Source organism: Loxodonta africana, chromosome 4 (genome assembly GCF_030014295.1).
Source record: "Loxodonta africana isolate mLoxAfr1 chromosome 4, mLoxAfr1.hap2, whole genome shotgun sequence".
Lineage (NCBI taxonomy): Eukaryota > Metazoa > Chordata > Mammalia > Proboscidea > Elephantidae > Loxodonta > Loxodonta africana.
The window spans coordinates 45887571-45906351 of NC_087345.1; positions in this window are offsets into that span (position 1 = coordinate 45887571).

Sequence of the window (18781 nt, forward strand, 5' to 3'; positions counted from 1 at the left end):
CTGCCTCTTGATCTATGTAAAGGTTCCTCATGAGTACAATTGTTTTGGAATTCCCATCCCTAGCAATGTTATCCATAATTTATTCCGATCCACACAGTCGAACTCCCTTGCATAGTCAATTCTCTGCTTTCAGCCAGGATCCATTTGATACTAGCAGTGATATCCTTGGTTCCATGTCCTCTTCTGAGACTGGCCTGAATTTCTGGCAGTCCCCTGTCAATATACTGCTGCAGGCATTTTGGAATGATCTTCAGCAAAATTTTGCTTTCGTGTGATATTAATGATATTGTTCTATAATTTCCACATTGGGTTGGATCACCTTTCTTGGGAATAGGCATAAATATGGATCTCTTCCAGTCAGTTGGCCAGGAAGCTCTCTTCTGTATTTCTTGGCACCTCCAGAGCTGCATCTGTTTGTTGAAACATCTCAATTGATATTCCATCAATTCCTGGAGTCTTGTTTTTTGCCAATGCCTTCAGAGCAGCTTGGACTTCTTCCTTCAGTACCATCAGTTCCTGATCATATGCTACCTCTTGAAATGGTTGGACATGGACTTATTATTTTTGGTATAATGACTCTCTATTCCTTCAATCTTCTTTTGATGCTTCCTGTGTCATTTAGTGTTTTCCCCATAGAATCCTTCACTATTGCAACTCGAGGCTTGAATTTTTTCTTCAGTTCTTTCAGCTTGAGAAACGCCGAGTGTGTTCTTCCTTTTTGGTTTTACACCTCCAGCTCTTTGTACATGTCCTTATAACACTTTACTTTGTCTTCTCGAGCCACCCTTTGAAATCTTCAGTTCAGTTCTTTTACTTCATCAATTCTTCCTTTTGCTTTAGCTGTTCAATGTTCGAGAGCAAGTTTCAGAGCCTCCCCTGACATCTCTCTTGGTCTTTTCTGTCTTTCCTGTCTTTTCAATGACCTCTTGGTTTCTTCGTGTATGATGTGCTTGATGTCATTCCACAGCTCGTCTGGTCTTCAGTCACTAGCGTTCAATGCATCAAATCTGTTCTTCAGATGGTCTCTAAATTCAGGTGGGATATACTCAAGGGGATGTTTTGGCTCTCGTGGACTTGCTCTGATTTTCTTCAGTTTCAGCTTGAACTTGCATATGAGCAATTGATGGTCTGTTCCACAGTCGGCCCCTGGCCTTGTTCTGACTGATGATATTGACCTTTTCCATCATCTCTTTCCACAGACGTAGTCAATTTGATTTCTTTGTGTTCCATCTGGTGAGGTCCATGTGTATAGTTGCCGTTTATGTTGGTGAAAGAAGGTATTTGCAATGAAGAAGTTGTTGGTCTTGCAAAATTCTATCATTCATTCTCCAGCATTGTTTCTATCCCCAAGGCCATGTTTTCCAACTACTGATCCTTCTTCTTTGTTTCCAACTTTCACATCCCAATCACCAGTAATTATCAATGCATCTTGATTGCATGTTTGATCAGTTTCAGACTGCAGCAGCTGATAAAAATCTTCTATTTCTTCATCTTTGGCCCTAGTGGTTGGTGTGTAAATTTGAATAATAGTCATATTAACTGGTCTTCCTTGTAGACGTATGGATATTATCCTATCACTGGCAGCATCTTACTTTAGGATACATTTCGAAATGTTCTTTTTGACGATGAAGGCAACACCATTCCTTTTTAAGTTGTCATTCCCAGCATAGACTATATGATTGTCTGATTCAAAATGGCCAATACCAATCCATTTCAGCTCACTAACGCCTAGGATATTGATGTTTATGCATTCCATTTCATTTTTGATGATTTCCAATTTTCCCAGATTCATATTTTGTACATTCCATGTTCCAATTATTAATGTTTCTTCTCATTTTGAATCGTGCTACATCAGCAAATGAAGGTCTTGAAAGCTTAATGCATCCACACCATTAAGGTTGACTCTACTTTGAGGAGGCAGCTCTTCCCCAGTTATCTTTTGAGTGCCTTCCAATCTGGGGGTCTCATCTTCCAGCACTGTATCAGACAATGTTCCGCTGCCATTCATAATGTTTTCACTAGCTAATACTTTTCAGAAGTAGACTTCCGGGTCCTTTTTCCTAGTCTGTCTTAGTCTGGAAGCTCAGCTGAAACCTGTCCGCCATGGGTGACCCTACTGGTATCTAAATACTGGTGGCATAGCTTCCAGCATCTCAGCAACATGCAACTGCCTACAGTATGACAAACTGACAGACACATGGGGGTATTTAATGGTATGCATGTAAAATTTTACTAAAATAAAATTTTACTAAAATATTGTCAGAATTCTCATAAAAATGGTCATACAGTTTATACTTCTATCTGTAATTCTTGAAGGTTTCACTTTTCCACCACACTTGCTAACAATTGACATCAATTTTCAAATGTTTACCATTCTGATGGATGTAAAGTGAGATTTTATTTACAAGTTATTTTACATTTTCCGATCACTGGTAGATTTTATTATCTCTCATGTACTTGTTAGGCATATGTTTCCCATTCTGTAAATTTCATTTTGATATCTTTTGCTCTTCTCTGTTTCTTCCCTGTTGGTTTTGCACGTTGCAGCAATTTTCTTCCTGTCAACTTCAGTATGGAGTTCTTCAGTTTAAAAGAGATTCTTTATTCTATTTCACATTTTAAGGAACACTTCTTGATTTTTCTTGTCTATCTGTACTTGTATGATTTTTACAATATTTACACAGCTGCTTTCACCAGAGTTCATAGTTCGGCAATTAGGTTTTTAAATTCTAAACAATCTATTATGGGATCATGATTTTCTCTTGATGATCGCCTTTGCCATATTTTTAGATATAGCATCTTCTTTAAGACAGTTGAATATCTTTTAATACTTGATTCTGTTTCCTGAGATGTTTTAGTATGTGAGGCAAAGGATTACATGCTATTTTGGACACCTGTCTCCTTTTTTCATTGTTGTTGTTGCTAAGTGCCTTTTAGTCAGTTCTGTCTCTTAGCGTCCCTATGTACAACAGAATGAAATATTGGCCTGTCCTGAGTCATCATTGTAATCATTGTTATTCCTGAGCCCTTTGTTGTAGTCACTGTGTCAGTCCATCTCATTGAAGGTCTCCCTTTTTTTGCTGACCAGCTGCTTTACCAAGCATGATGAAACTTTCCCTGGTCCTGCATCATCCTTACAATCGTTGTTATGCTTGAGCTCATTGTTGTAGCCACTGTGTCAGTCCATCTCATTGAGGGTCGTCCTCTTTTCCGCTGACCTTGTACTTTGCCAACCATGATGTCCTCCTCCAGCTACTGATCCCTCCTAACTACGTGTCCAAAGTACGTAAGATGCAGTCTCGCCATCCTTGCTTCTAAAAAGCATTCTGGTTGCACTTCTTCCAAGGCAGACTTGTTTGTTGTTTTGGCAGTCCACGGTGTATTCAGTATGCTTTGCTAGCACCATAATTCAATGCATCAATTTTTCCTCAGTCTTCCTTATTCATTGTCCAGCTTTTGCATGTATATGAGGTGACTGAAAACACCATGGCTTGGATCAGGTCCCTCTTAGTCCTTATAGTGACATCTTTGCTTTTTAACACTTCAAAGAGGTATTTTGCAGCAGATTTACCCAATGCGATGTATCGTTTGATTTCTTGACTGCTGCTTCCATGGCTGTTGATTGTGGGTCCAAGTAAAATGAAATCCTAAACAACTTCAGTATTTTCTGCATTTATCATGCTGTTGCTTATTGATCCAGTTCTGATAATATTTTTTCTTTATGTTGTGGTATACTCCATACTGAAAGTTATAGCCTTTGATCTTCATCAGTAAGTCCTTCAAGTCCCCTTCACTTTCAGCAAGCAAGGTTGTGTCATCTGTGTATCATAGGTTGTTAATAAGTCTTCCTCCAATCTTGATGGTACATTCTTCTTCAGATAGTCCAGCGTCTCATATTATTTGCACAGCATACAGTTTGAATAGGTATGGTGAAAGGATACAACCCTGACACACACCTTTCCTGATTTTAAAGAATGTAGTATCTCCTTGTTTTGTTCGAACAACTGTCTCTTGATCCATGTATAGGTTCCTCATGAGCACAATTAATTGTTCTGGGATTTCCATTCTCCTCAATGTTATCCTTAATTTGTTATGATCTACACAGTCAAATGCCTTTGCTTAGTCAACAAAACATAGGTAAATCTCTTTGTGATATTCTCTGCTTTTAGCCAAGATCCATCCGACATCAGCAATGATATCCCTTGTTCCACATCCTCTTCTGAATCTGGTTGGAATTTCTGGCAGTTTCCTGTCCATGTACTGCTGCAACTGCTTTTGAATGGTCTTCAGCAAAATTTTACTTGTGTGTGATATTGTTCAATAATTTCCACGATCTATTGGATCACCTTTCTTTGGAAATTGTACAAATATGGGTCTCTTCCAGTCAGTTGGCCAGGTAGCTGTCTTCAAATTTTCTTGACACAGACGAATGAGCCTTCCCTTGGCCTTGTTCTGACCGATGATATTGAGCTCTTCCATCTTCTCTTTCCACAGATGTAGTCAATTTGACTTCTGTGTATTCCATCCAGTGAGGTCCACGTGTATAGTCACCACATATGTTGTTGAAAAAAAGGTATTTGCAATGAAGATGTCATTGATCTTGCAAAATTCTATCGTGTGATCTCCTGTGTCATTTCTATCACCAAGACCAATTCTCCTTTTTTTGTTTTTAACTTTTGAATTCCAATCACCACTAATTATCAAAGCATCTTGATTGTATGTTTGATCAATTTCAGACTACAGTAGTTGATAAAAGCTTCAATTTTATCATCTTTACCATTGCGGTTAGTGCATAAAATTGAATAATAGTGGTATTACCTGGTCTTCCTTGTGGGCACATGGATATTATCCTATCACGACAACACTATACTTCAGGATAGATCTCAAAATGTTCTTTATGACAAGGAATGAGACAACATTCCTCTTCAATTTTGTCATTCCTGGCATAGTAGAACATATGATTGCCCCATTCAGAATGGCCAGTACCAGTCCATTTCAGCTCACTAATGCCTAGGATATTGACGTTTATGTGTTGCATTTCATTTTTGATGATTTCTAATTTTCCAAGATAAATACTTTGTACATTCCACGTTCCTATTATTAATAGCTGTTTACAGCTGTTTCTTCTCATTTTGAATCAAGCAGCATCAGCAAATGGAGTTCCCGAAAGCTTGACTCCATCCACGCCATTAAGGTAGACTCTACATTGAGGAGGCATGTCTTCCCCAGTCATATTTTGAGTGACTTCCAACCTGAGGGGCCTATCTTGTTCTGTTGCTATTCATAAGGCTTTCATTCACTAATTTTTCAGAAGTAGACCACCAGGTCCCTTTTCCTACTCTGTCTTTGCCTGGAAGCTCAGCTGAATTCTGTCCACTGTGAGTGACTTTGCTGGTATTTGAAATACAAGTGGCATAGCTATGCCACTGGTATTTTTTTTCATAGTTTTATTAACTTTTCTTTAAAAATTCTAATAAATATAGAATTTTTTTCTGCTCTAATTCTGAAATAAGTTAATTTTTTAAATTAGAACATCCCACTTTTTAAGTTGAATTCCCTCTTACATTTTATCCTCCCATAGCAACATCAAATTCTTTGATTTCTTTCTTTTGGTCATTTCTCTTTTGTATTAATTTCCATCACCCACCATTCTTAACAATACTTTCAAATTCTTCTCTTTGATAAAAGGCATATGAACCATAAAGTTGTAACAGCCTATGTCCAGTGACGTGCCCAGTGCTGGCGTATTGATTTTCTAAACTATGTCATACTTTCACCTCATAATTCTTGTCTCATTTCTCTGTCTTGCATACCTAAGTCTTACTCCTTAGTCATTTTGCCCATCTAGAAGCCTTCTTTAACTCCTCTAAATCTGGCTCTACGTTCCTCTTATCTGCTTATGCAACTTCCTGAATCTATTCTTATAACATCTTCCACATGTTTGTATACTTGTCTGTTTCTCCTGTCATATATGTAAGTTCTTTGGAGAAATAAAGTGTGACTTCATCCAACAATGTACCCTCAAGGCCTGTCTTATTTCCTGACACATAATAGGTTTTCAATAAATATTTGTTAATGAATACATAATGATTGATTAAGTATAGGCATGTAGCAAACTTAAAAAATGTGTTTTGATTTCAACTGTTTCAAGCCTTATTTTCTTCCTTATTTGGCAAGCTAGAAAGAAATCAAGTTATCATATGTAAATTCTTTGAGACACATAGAAATAACATATAGGAACAAAATATTTCAAGTGGAATAACACAGTGCTCATTAATCAAAGTCTTTTTAGAGAAACACACACACACAATGTAACAGCCTTCATCAACCTAGCTTCCTTAATAAATCTTAAGAGATTATTTATAGTTGAAATCTCTCTGATGTAATAATTATAGGTTTGCTTGTTTATTTATTTTTATTTTTAGAGGAATGAACCCTTTTCCCCAAATTGAGTGTATAATTCTCATCAAACATATTTAAAGAAATTTAAAAATGGAGGGAAAGGTAAAAAACCATATTAGAACTGTAGGTTTTGAGTTGACTGACGTCTCTTTAAAGGAGGGATTCTTCTGAAGCTAAATTTAGAAATGGTATATTTCTTGAATCTTTTCAGAAGAAAACAATAATTTGGACCTTTACAAAGTTTTTTTTTTAAATAGTGAAAGTTATATGATACCTAATTTGAAAACATGCAATATGGAATGTTCATGGGCACAAATTTCTCCCAAGTAATGCTAACAGCTCAGAGTCCTTTAGGAAAGGTGATATTAACTGATAAAGAGACTTGGTAGAGATATATGTCTGACAGAGAAGTACAATTTCCAAACACAAAAAAGATGCAAATAGTTGAAAAAAGGGCTTTGTATTAAATCACTGGTGGCGTAGTGCTTAAAGAGCTATGGCTACTAACCAAAAGGTTGGCAGTTCGAATCCACCAGGCACTTCTTGGAAACCCTATGGGGCAGATCTGCTGAGTCCTAGAGGGTCCCTATGAGTTGGACTTGACGCAATGGCAACGGGTTTTTTCTTTTTTTTTTTTTAATTGTTACCTACAATAGAGTAACTAGATTTAGAGTGACATACAAATTAAGAAGTGTTTCCATTTGCTATATATTATGACTCAGCATTTAAAATCTATTAATTAATAACTGAATGTGACCATCTCTCACAAATAGATGCTGCAACCCTGTTTACTTTATAAGTAAACAAATGCCCAATTTTCCCATATTCAGAAAATATAGTTTTACCATACAATCATATAAACAAGTGCTACTTCTCCATTAGTTCTATGCAATCTTGGGCCAAAGAAATACGCTATTTAAAACCCTTGACATAAGGCAGCCTAGAGCAGAGGAGACAACTCAAGAACTAAAGTTAACAACTATACCTAAATCCCAATTTGAAAATTATTGACTTCTTCTTAAATTGTTGTATTCTTATTGGATCCTACAATTAATTATTAGATCCTTAGAAAGTCACTTAAACTTAGTTAACCCCAGTTTCTTCATTTGAAAAATGAGAGCGGAAACACTGTCAGGCCTTATCAAAGGAAATAAAACATGCAAAAGCTTTTTTTAAAAAAGCAAAAGGTTTTAAAAACATTATTATTAGTCAATAATATCAACAACTGAATTTATTGTGCCACTTTTTCTTAATTTAGCCTTTTATTTGAATTGACTAAATCAAACATCGCTTTGATACTATATGTACAGTTTGATTAATTGTAGGAACTAAAATCAACAAGTAATAAAGCATGTAAAGCTGTTGAGAATTTTTAAACACATGTGCTTTCTCAGGCTGCTAGTGCTTAGCTGCTAACCAAAGATTCCCTGTTCAAACCCACCAGCCACTTTGTGGGAGAAAGAAGTGGTAGTCTTCTTCCATAAATACTTACAGCCCTGGATTCCTTATAGGGCAATTTTACTTGTCTTATAGGGTCGCTATGAGTCAGAATCGACTCGACAACAGTGAGTTTGTTTATTTTATTTATTTTTTTTGGTTTAGTGTCAATCTGGAACCCTAGTGTGTGATTCCTAGGCTTCTAAATTTCCTGAAGCAGTGGGGAAAAATAAAGGGCATAAAATCTTAGCCTTACTCATTTTATTTTTTGAAAAGTAGAAACATTAAAAGCAACTACCCTCTTTTTATCATTTTTTTTTTCATAAAATCAAGACAATTTGAGCACCTCTCCACTTCAAATGGGAAAAATGTAATCTCAGATTAAAGAAAAACCTGGACAAAATGGGACATTTGACTTGAGAAGGAAAAGAGAAAAAGGGAAACCGTTAAGAGTCAGAGAGAATCGTTAATTCTAAGTGACATTTGAGGCAGAGGAAGATTGAGAGTTTCAAAGCACAGAGAAGAGGTATCAGAAAAAATCTTCCTACTATTACAGCGCTGTAGGGATTCTTTCTAAGATAGTAATCCAAGTGGGTGAGGTATGAATTGATTTCAGCAGTTTATAACCCAATTCTTAACTGTGACTGGCAGGGCAATTTAGATTTTACATAGATAGGAATCCCAGAAATCCAAAGTAGATGTAGAAGTACGATTACATTGGTCTTTTGGTTAAACTGGAAAACCTTCTTCACCGCCTTGCCTCTAAAATGTTTTTTCAAGATAAGATTACATTGAATGATGGCTCTTTGGCAATATGGTAAAATTCTGGTTTCGTTTAATACTTAATTAGTTTTTAATTATAACCTGTGAGTGATATATATCTTGTCATTATTTGGGGTAGTTAACTGGTGTGGTAGAAACACCACTGAAATGGAAATCAGGAAACTTATTTTATATTCTGAAATACTAGTTGGCTGAATTTATATATTATCTGATTTTCCAGAAAGAAATTTTCATAACACATTCAAAATATGCTTTGCAGTAGAGATTTTCAATACATTTTTGTTGCACTGAACTGAGTCAAATCAATAAATTCAAAAAGGTAGACTTGAGTTTTAAAGTTCCTTTTAGCACTAAAGTTTCATGATGATTCATTTAATCAACACTTGTGATTTGCTTTCACTGTACTGTGTGCAGAGTTCTGCTTGTGCCTTTCACCTATGTAATAGCTGTAGACTGGCCAGTAGCTTTCATTTTCCTGCACATAGATGGCTTGATAAAAACTTTTGTTATAAAATTTTGCTGTCTTCCTTCCCTTAGCTAACTCTAATAATTATAGATTTGTATATATTTGGAATTTCCAAGATAGCTCAGAAATATATACCATAAAATCATGTAACTTGAGACCAATAAGGCCTCTTCTGACTTACTCATCACCATTTAGAGCTTGTTTATTTAAAGGACATTTTTTATTTATTCACCCACTCCGCACTTATCTGCATAGTTATGTTCCAAAGACCAGGTTGTATGTTAAAAATCGGCATTACGCAAAAATAGTGGATGACGACAGATCACAAAACGGAGGATGACTACATCCTTACGTAATTGCCAAATTATATCATTAAATAACTGTCAAATTACATAATTATATAACTTCCAAATTACTTCATTAGTAACTGTCAAATTATGTTATTACATAATTGACAAATTACATCATTATGTAACTGCCAAACCCTGAGAATCATGGACCAGCCAAGCTGACGCATAGCCATGACCTTCGAAGCCAGTGTAACTCTTGTCTTGCACGTCAGCATTTGTTACTGCCAGATATATGTCATTAATGTGCAAAATAGTCTGACTTTTTACTATGGTTGTGAATATAAAATGTCGAATAATGAGATAAGCGAGGTGTATGTAAAAGCACACATATACATAAACATGTTGTTGTTAGGTACCATCGAGTCAGATGCAACTAAAAGTGACTTTATGTGCAACAGAAGAAAGCACTGCCCAGTCCTGCACTATCCTCACAAACTTTGCTATGTTGGGGCCCATTGTTACAGCCAAAGTGTCAATTCATCTTGTCTAGGGCCCCCTTTTTCGCTGACCCTCCACTTCACCGAGCATGATGTAGTTCTCCAGGAACTAGTCCCTCCTGTTAACATGTCTAAAATATGTGAGATGAAGTCTAGCCATCCTCACTTCCAAAGTACACGCTGGCTGTACTTTTTCCAAGACAGACTTGTTCCTCCTTCTAGCAGGCCATGGAATATTCAATATTCTTCACAAAATCATATTTCAAAGGCATCAATTTTTCTTCAGTCTTTCTTATTCATGGCCCAACTTTTCCAGGCATATGAGGTGATTGAAAATATTGTGGCTTCGGTCAGGTGTGCATTTGTCCTGAAAGTGACATCTTTACTTTTCAATACTTTAAAGAGGTTTTTGCAGCAGATTTTCCCAGTGCAATGCATTATTGATTCCTTGACTCCTGCTTCTGAGGGCGTTAACTGTGGATCCAAGTGAAATGAATTTCTACGGAGTTCACTTGATGGCAACCAGTTTATATACATACATGTTTTTGTTCTTAAGTGCCATCTAGTCGGATCTAACTCATAGTGACTCTGTACAACAGAAAGGCACACTGCCTCATTCTGCGGCATTCTCACAATCGTTATGCTTGAGCCTGTTATTGCAGCAACTGTATCAATCTATCTTGTTGAGGGTCTTCCTATTTTTTGCTGACCCTCTACTTTACCAAGTATGATGTCCTTCTCCAAGGACTGGTCCCTCCTGATAACATGTCCAAAGTATGTGAAGCAGTCTTGCCATCCCTGCTTCTGGTTGTACCTCTTCCAAGACAGACTTATTCATTCTTTTGGCAGTCCATGGTATATTCAATATTCTTCACCAACACCATAGTTCAAAGGCATAAATTCTTCTTTGGTCTTCTTTATTCATTGTCCAGCTTTCCCATGCATATGAGGTGATTGAAAACATCATGCTTGGGTCAGGTGTACCTTAGTCCTCAAGGTGACACCTTTGCTTTTGAACACTTTAAAGAGCTCTTATGCAGATGATTTGCCCAATAAAATGCATTATTTGTTTTCTCGACTGCTGCTTCCACGGGCATTGATTGTGGATTCAAGTAAAATGAAATTCTTGACAACTTCAGTGTTTTCTCTGTTTATCATGATGTTGCTTATTGGTCCAGTTGTGAGGATTTTTGTTTTCTTCATGTTGAGGTGTAATCCATACTGAAGGCTGTAGTTTTTGATTTTCCTCAGTAAATGCTTCAAGTCCCCATCCCTTTCAGCAAGTAAGGTTATGTCATCTGCATATCACAGGTTGTTAATGAGTCTTCCTCCAATTCTGATGCTGGATTCCTCTTCATATAGTCCAGCTTTTCAGCTTACTTGCTCAGCATACAGATTGAATAGGTAGGTTGAAAAGATGAAACCCTGATGCACAACTTTCGTGGCTTTAAACCATGCAGGATCCCCTTGTTCTGTTTGAACAACTGCCTCTTGGTCTATGGCTGGGTTCTTCATGAGCACAGTTAAGTGTTCTGTAATTCTTTGCAATGTTACCCGTATATTATGATTCACACAGTCGAATACCTTTGCTTAATCAGTAAAAGAGAGGTAAACATCTTTCAGGTATTCTCTGCTTTTAGCCAAGATGCATATGACAACAGCAATGATATTCCTTGTTCCATGCTGTCTTCTGTATCTGGCTTGAACTTCTTGAAGTTCTCTGTTGATTTACTGTTGAAACCACTTTCGAATGATCTGGAAGATTTTACTTGTGTGTGATATTAATGACATTAATCCACATTCTGTGGGATCACCTTCTTTGGAATGGGCACAAATATGGATCTCTTCTAGTCTGTTGGCTAGGTAGCTGTCTTCCAAATTTCTCAGCATAAACAAGTGAGCACCTACAGTGCTGTATCCGTTTGTTGAAGCATCTTAATTCTGTCAATTCCTGGAGCCTTGTTTTTTCCAATGCATTTAGTGCAGTTTGAACTTCTTCCTTCAGTATCGTCAGTTCTTGATCATATGCAACCTCCTGAAATGGTTGAATATCCACCCATTCTTTGTGGTACAGTGGCTCTGTGTATTCCTTCCATCTTCTTTTGATGCTGCCTGTGTCATTCAGTATTTTCCCCATGGAATCTTTCAATATTGCAGGTTGAGGCTTGAATTTTTTTCCTCATTTCTTTCAGCTTGAGAAATGCAGAGTGTGTTCTTCCCTTTTGACTTTCCAACTCCAGGTCTTTGCACATTTTATTGTAATACTTTGTCTTCTCAAGCTGCCCTTTGAAATCTTCTGTTCAGTTCTTTTACTTCATCAATTCTCCCTTTGTCTTTCTTTACCTATTCTATGTTAAAGAGGAAACGTTAGAGTTCTTTCCAACATCCATTTTGTTATTTTCTCTTTCCTGTCTTTTCAATATCCTTTTGCTTTCTTTATGTATGATGTCCTTGATATCACTCCAAAGCTCTTCTGGTATTCGGTCATTAATGCTCAGTAGGTCAAATCTATTCTTGAGATGGTCTCTAAATTCTTGTGGGATGTACTTAAGGCTATGCTTTGGCTCTCATGGACTTGTTCTAATTTTCTTCAGCTTCAACTTGAAGTTGCATATTATCAATTGATGGTCTGTTCCACAGTCAGCCCTTGGCCTTGTTCTGACTGATGATATTGAGCTTTTCCATCATCTCTTTCCACAGATGTATTCAATTTGATTCCGGTGTATGCCATCTGTTGAGGTTCATGTGTATAGTGTTTATGTTTATGTTGTTGAAAAAGGTATTTGCAGTGAAGAAGTTGTTGGTCTTGCAAATTTTTATCAGGTGATGTCCGATGTTTCTATCACTAAGTCCGTATTTTCAACCACTGTTTTCTTTTCATTTCCAACTTTCACATTGCAATCACCTGTAATTATCAGTGCATCTTGATTGTATGTTCGCAATTTCAGACTGCAGAAGTTGGTAAATATCTTCAATTTCTTCATCTTTGGCCCTACTGATTGTTGTGTAAATTTGAATAATAGTCATATTAACTAGTCATCCTTGTAGGTGTATGTATATTATCCTATGACTGACACTGTTGTACTTTGGGATAGATCTTGAAATGTTCTTTTTGATGATGTATACAAAGGCATTCCTCTTCAATTTGTCATTCCCAGCATAGTAGACCATATGATTGTTCGATTCAAATTGGCCAAACCAATACCATTTCAGCTCACTAATGCCTAAGATATTGATGTGTATGCATTCCATTTCATTTTCAACAATTCCTAATTTTTCTAGATTCATACTTTGTACATTCTGTATTCTTATTATTAATGAATGTTTTCAGCATTTTATTCTCATTTTAGATCATGCAACATCAGCAAATGAAGGCCTGGAAAGCTTGAATCCATCCATGTCATTAACGTCATTTTCCTCTGATATTCATAAGGTTTTCACTGGTTAAGTTTTTCAAAATTGACTGCCAGGTCCTTCTTCCTAGTCTGTCTTATACTGGAAGCTCAGCTGAACCCTGTCCATCCTTGGTGACCCTGCTGGTATTTGAAATACCAGTGGTATAGCTTCTACCATCACTGCAATAGGCAAGCCCCCACGGTATGACAAACTGACAGATGAGAGGGGATATACATATATACACACACATATATATGCACACATACGTGTGTGTGTATTTATTTCTTCCCTATAGCACATGCATTCTTCAGTATCCTCATTTAAAAAAAAAATTATTGTGCTCTAACTGAAAGTTTATAGATCAAGTCAATCTCTCATTCAAAAATTTATATACAACTTGTTATATACTTCTAAAGCTTTCCCCCAATGCAGCAACCCACTCCTTCCCTCCACTCTCTCTTTTTGTGTCCATTCTGTCAGCTTCTGACCCCCTCTGCCCTCTCATCTCCCTTCCAGATAGGAGATGCCAACATAGCCTCAAGTGTCTACTTGATCCAAGAAGCTCATTCTTCACTAGCATCTTTTCTATCTAGTCTAGTCCAATCCCTGTCTGAAGAGTTGGCTTTGGGAATGGTTCCTGTCTTGGGCTAACAGAAGATCTGGGGGCCATGACCACTGGGGTCCTTCTAGTCTCAGTCAGACCACTAAGTCTGGTCTTTTTACGAGAGTTTGGGGTCTGCATCCCACTGCTCTCTGGCTCCCTGAGGGTTTCTCTGTTGTGTTCCCTGTGAGGGTAGTCATCAGTTGTAGCCAGGCACCATCTAGTTCTTCTGGTCTCAGGCTGATGTAGTCTCTGGTTTATGTGGCCCTTTATGTACCTTGGTTTCATAATTACCTTGTGTCCTTGGTGTTCTTCATTTTCCTTTGCTCCAGGTGGGTTGAGACCCATTGATGCATCTTAGATGGCCGCTTGCTAGCTTTAAAGACCCCAGAAGCCACTCTCCAAAGTGGGATGTAGACTATTTTCTTAATAGATTTTATTATCCCAATTGACTTAGATGTCCCCTGAAACCATGGTCCCCAAACCCCTGTCCCTGCTACGCTGGCCTTTGAAGCATTCAGTTTACTCAGGAATCTTCTTTTTAGCTTCCCTTTGTATCATTTTTTAAAAAATATCCTCATACTATTAAATATACATGTCATTTTTATTTTCATTCTCTGTGGCCAAAAATCCTGTTTCCTTTTCCATTTCTTCAACTGGCTTAAACATCCTTGGTTGTTATCTGATCTTCTTAAAGTCAGTTTGCTGCGGTTTCATCAAGTCTGTTTGCTTTTTATACTCTTTGGGATGTTTACATTGATGCAACATACTGAGAATTGACTGGCTATTTGTTGCAGTCTTGGTTATTTTTCTATCAATGGTTTACTTTTTATTAAGAGAAAATAGACAAATTGAATGAACTTGTGCACACTTTCATTTTGTTAATCTTTTTTCCTTTCTTTTATGAAGGAGAATTCTAGTACACTTCTCAGTTTTGTCTTATAAGACATTTTAATGAAATGCCATAGTACTTTATAGTTAAACATGAAAGAGATAGAACACTTCACCACTGAAGAAATCTGCATTTTCTATAAATCTTTGTGCCTTACTTTTCTGAAGGTTTCATGAGCCCAGAATGGCAGCATCATCTTTGCTTAGTTATAAGACAGTGATGTGTTTCTTTTTCCATCAGGAGCTACTGATATGATGACTCAGGGGAGCAAATGGTGAAATGAGAGTTAGAAAAACTAAGAAATTTCTCATATGAAATTGCATACCTTATGCTCAACATCTAGATCACATAACAGAATTAAAAAAAAAAAATAACTGAAAAGAGAAAATGTATCTTAAATTTACACAAATGAATTCTTACAAAATTGAGAATATATAAAATATATAATTTGAGAGTTATTTCTTTTGAAGATAAATTATTTTCTTCAGTGGACATAGTAATCATGACCTATTATTATTATGTATTAATAATAGCATCACCTTTTGTCTTAGTCATCTAGTGCTATCATAACAGAAATACCACAAGTGGATGGCTGTAACAAAGAGAAATTTGTTTCCTCACAGCCTAATAGGTTACAAGTCCAAATTCAGGGTGTTGGCTCCAGGGGAAGGCTTTCTCTCTCTGTCGGCTCTGGAGGAAGGTCCTTGTCCTCAATCTTCCCCTGGTTGAGGAGCTTCTCAGACGCAGGAACCCCGTGTTCAAAGGATGTGCTCTGCTCCTGGTGCTGCTTTCTTGGTGGTGTGAGGTCCCCAACTCTCTGCTTGCTTCCCTTTCTTTTTATCTCTTGAGAGATAAAAGGTGGTGCAGGCCACACCCAAGGGAAACTCCCTTTTGGATCAGGGAGGTAATCTGAGTAATGCTTTTAACCATAGGCAGAGATTATGATTTATAAAGCCCACTGCCATCAAGTCTATTCTGACTCATAGCGACCCTATAGGACAGAGCAGAACTGCCCTATAGTGTTTCCAAGGAGCGCCTGGTGGATTCAAACTGCCGATCTCTTGGTTAGCAGCTGTAGTACTTAACCATTGCGCCACCAGGGTTTCCTATGATTTATAACATATAGGAAAATCACAAAATGGAGGACAACTACACATGGCCTAAACAAGTTGGCACATATTTTGGGGGGACACAATTCAGTCCATTATACCTATTATTATTAAGTATATGCCTATAGATAATTGCCCAGTTTCCAGTGCTGAAGGTGGAGTTCGGAGCCCTATAAAGTATCTGACTCCTGACAAATGGTGTCATGGACTGAATTATGTCCCCACCAAAATGTATATATCAATTGGGCTGGGCCATTATTCCCTGTATTGTGTGGTTGTCCTCTATTTTGTGATCCTAATTTTATGTTAGGGAGAATTAGGGTGGAATTGTAATACCCTTACCAGGTCACATCCCTGATCCAACATAAAGAAAGTTTCCCTGGGATGAGGCCTACACCACCTTCTACCTCTCAAGAGAGAAAAGGAAAGGGAAGTAAGCAGAGAGTTGGGAAGCTCATACCACCAAGAAAGTAGCTCCGGGAGCTACTTAGGACCTGAGGTTCCTGCAGTGAGATGCTCCCAGACCAAGGGAAGACTGATGACAAGGACCTTCCTCCAGAGCCGACAGAGAGAGAAAGCCTTCCCCTGGAGCCAGTACCCTGAATTTGGATTTCTAGCTTACTGGACTGTGGGGAAATATATTTTTCTTTGTTAAAGCCATCCACTTGTAGTATTTCTGTTAGAGCAGCATTAGATGACCAAGACAGATGGATATGCATGCATGAAGTATGAGAGGTCATGGCAAGCTCAAGGTCATTTGGGTATAAGGAGGACCTCAGTGCTGAGAAACAGTAGAATTTCACCATTTCTATTGGGAGCTGGATGTAGAAAAGATTGTCATTCAAAGGGTTGTAGGATACACTGATATTGGCAGGAATCTTGGCTAATGGGAGACAGGCAGGAGGTGCAGAGATTCTTAAGGACTTTATATGGTTAAGAATTATGCCTGCTAATGAAAAGATCAGCAGTTCAAATCCACCAGCTGCTCTTTGGAAACCTTATGGGGCGGTTCTACTCTGTCCTATATAGTTGCTATGAGTGGGAATCTACTCGACAGCAATGGGTTTGGTTTGCTTTAATGGGTTATAGGGTAGGAATAATCTTTATCAATATATTAAGTAAGATACATACTAATGGAGACACATTAGTATTCAGAAACAGGCATCTTCCACAGATAAGCTGGTGGAGTGAACACGTAATGAACAAGCTCCAGCCTTTCAGGAGGAGTAGAAGAGCTGAAAGACCTATTATTGAGGTCACCCCACTTTTTTATGTGGAATGATTCAGGCTCACAGGAATTAAAGGACAGAATCTGTGAATAAATTTCCTTTCATTGTATCTTCAAACTAATTCCAGCCCAAAAAACTAAAATAGAAAATAAAAATCATTCTTCAGTAGTTAGATTAAAGCACATTTTGTCTTTTGAATGCGTAAAACACTAAAAAGCTGTTACATCTGGAATAGTGTTGAATGAAGCCTCTAGGAGAGCAATGTCTAATAGACGTGTGATGAGAGTAACAAATGTTATCCATATGCTTAATTTTAAATTTTCTAGTGGCCCACATTAAAAAAATAAAACAAAACAAGTGAAAATAATTTTAATAACAAATTTTATTTATCCTAAAGTATCAAAATACTATTATTTTAACAAGTAATCAATACAAAATTATCAATGAGATATTTTACCTTCATTTTTTGTACCAAGTCTGTGAAATCATATATGTATTTTGCCATCACAGTACATGTCAATTTGGACTTTCCACATTTCAAGTCGCTTATTGGTCCCCTTGTGAGGATTTTTGTTTTCTTAATGTTGAGGTATAATCCATATTGAAGGCTGTGGCCTTTGATCTTCATCAGTAAGTGATTCAAGTCCTCTTCATTTTCAGGAAGCAAGGTTGAGTCATCTGCATAATGCAGGTTGTTAATGAGAAAAGATTGAGGTTGTCAGGATTTCATTTTACTTGGATCTACAATTAACACCTATGGAAGCAGTAGGGAAGAAATCAAAAGACGTATTGCATTGGGCAAATCTTCTGCAAAAGACCTCTTTAAAGTATTGAAAAGGAAAGATGTCACCTTGAGGACTAAGATGTGCCTGAACTAAGCCATCATCTTTTCATCGCCTCATGTACTTATGAAAGCTGGACAATAAGTAAGGAAGACCAAAGAAGAATTGACACCTTTGAATTATGGTGTTGGTAAAGAATATTGAATATACCATGGAGTGCCAAAAGAATGAACAAATCTGTCTTGGAAGAAGTACAACCAGAATGCTCCTTAGAAGCAAGGATGGCGAGACTACGTCTCACATACTTTGGACATGTTATCAGGGGGGATAACATGTCCCTGGAGAAGGACATCATGCTTCGTAAGGTAGAGGGTCAGCAAAAAAGAGGAAGACCGTTGTCTTAGTCATCTAGTGCAGCTGTAATAGAACTACCATAAGTGGATGGGTTTAACAAAGAGAAATTTATTTCCTCACAGTAAAGTAGTCTTGAAGTCTGAATTCAGGACGTTGGCTCCAGGGGAAGGCTTTCTCTCTCTGTCAGCTCTGGAGGAAGTTCCTTGTCTTCAGTCTTCCCCTAGTTGAGGAACGTCTCAGATGCAGGGACCCCAGGTCCAAAAGATGCCCTCAGCAACTGGCACTACTTTCTTGGTGGTATGAAGTCTCCAAATCTCTGCTTACTTCCCTTTCCTTTTATCTCTTGAGAGATAAAAAGTGGTCCAAGCAACACCCCAGAGAAACTCCTTTATATTGGATCAGGGATGTGGCCTGATAAGGGTGTTACAATCCCACCTTTATCCTCTTTAACATAAAACTACAATCACAAAATGGAGGACAACCACAGAATACTGGGAATCATGGCCTAACCAAGTTAATATATACATTTTTGAGGGGACATAA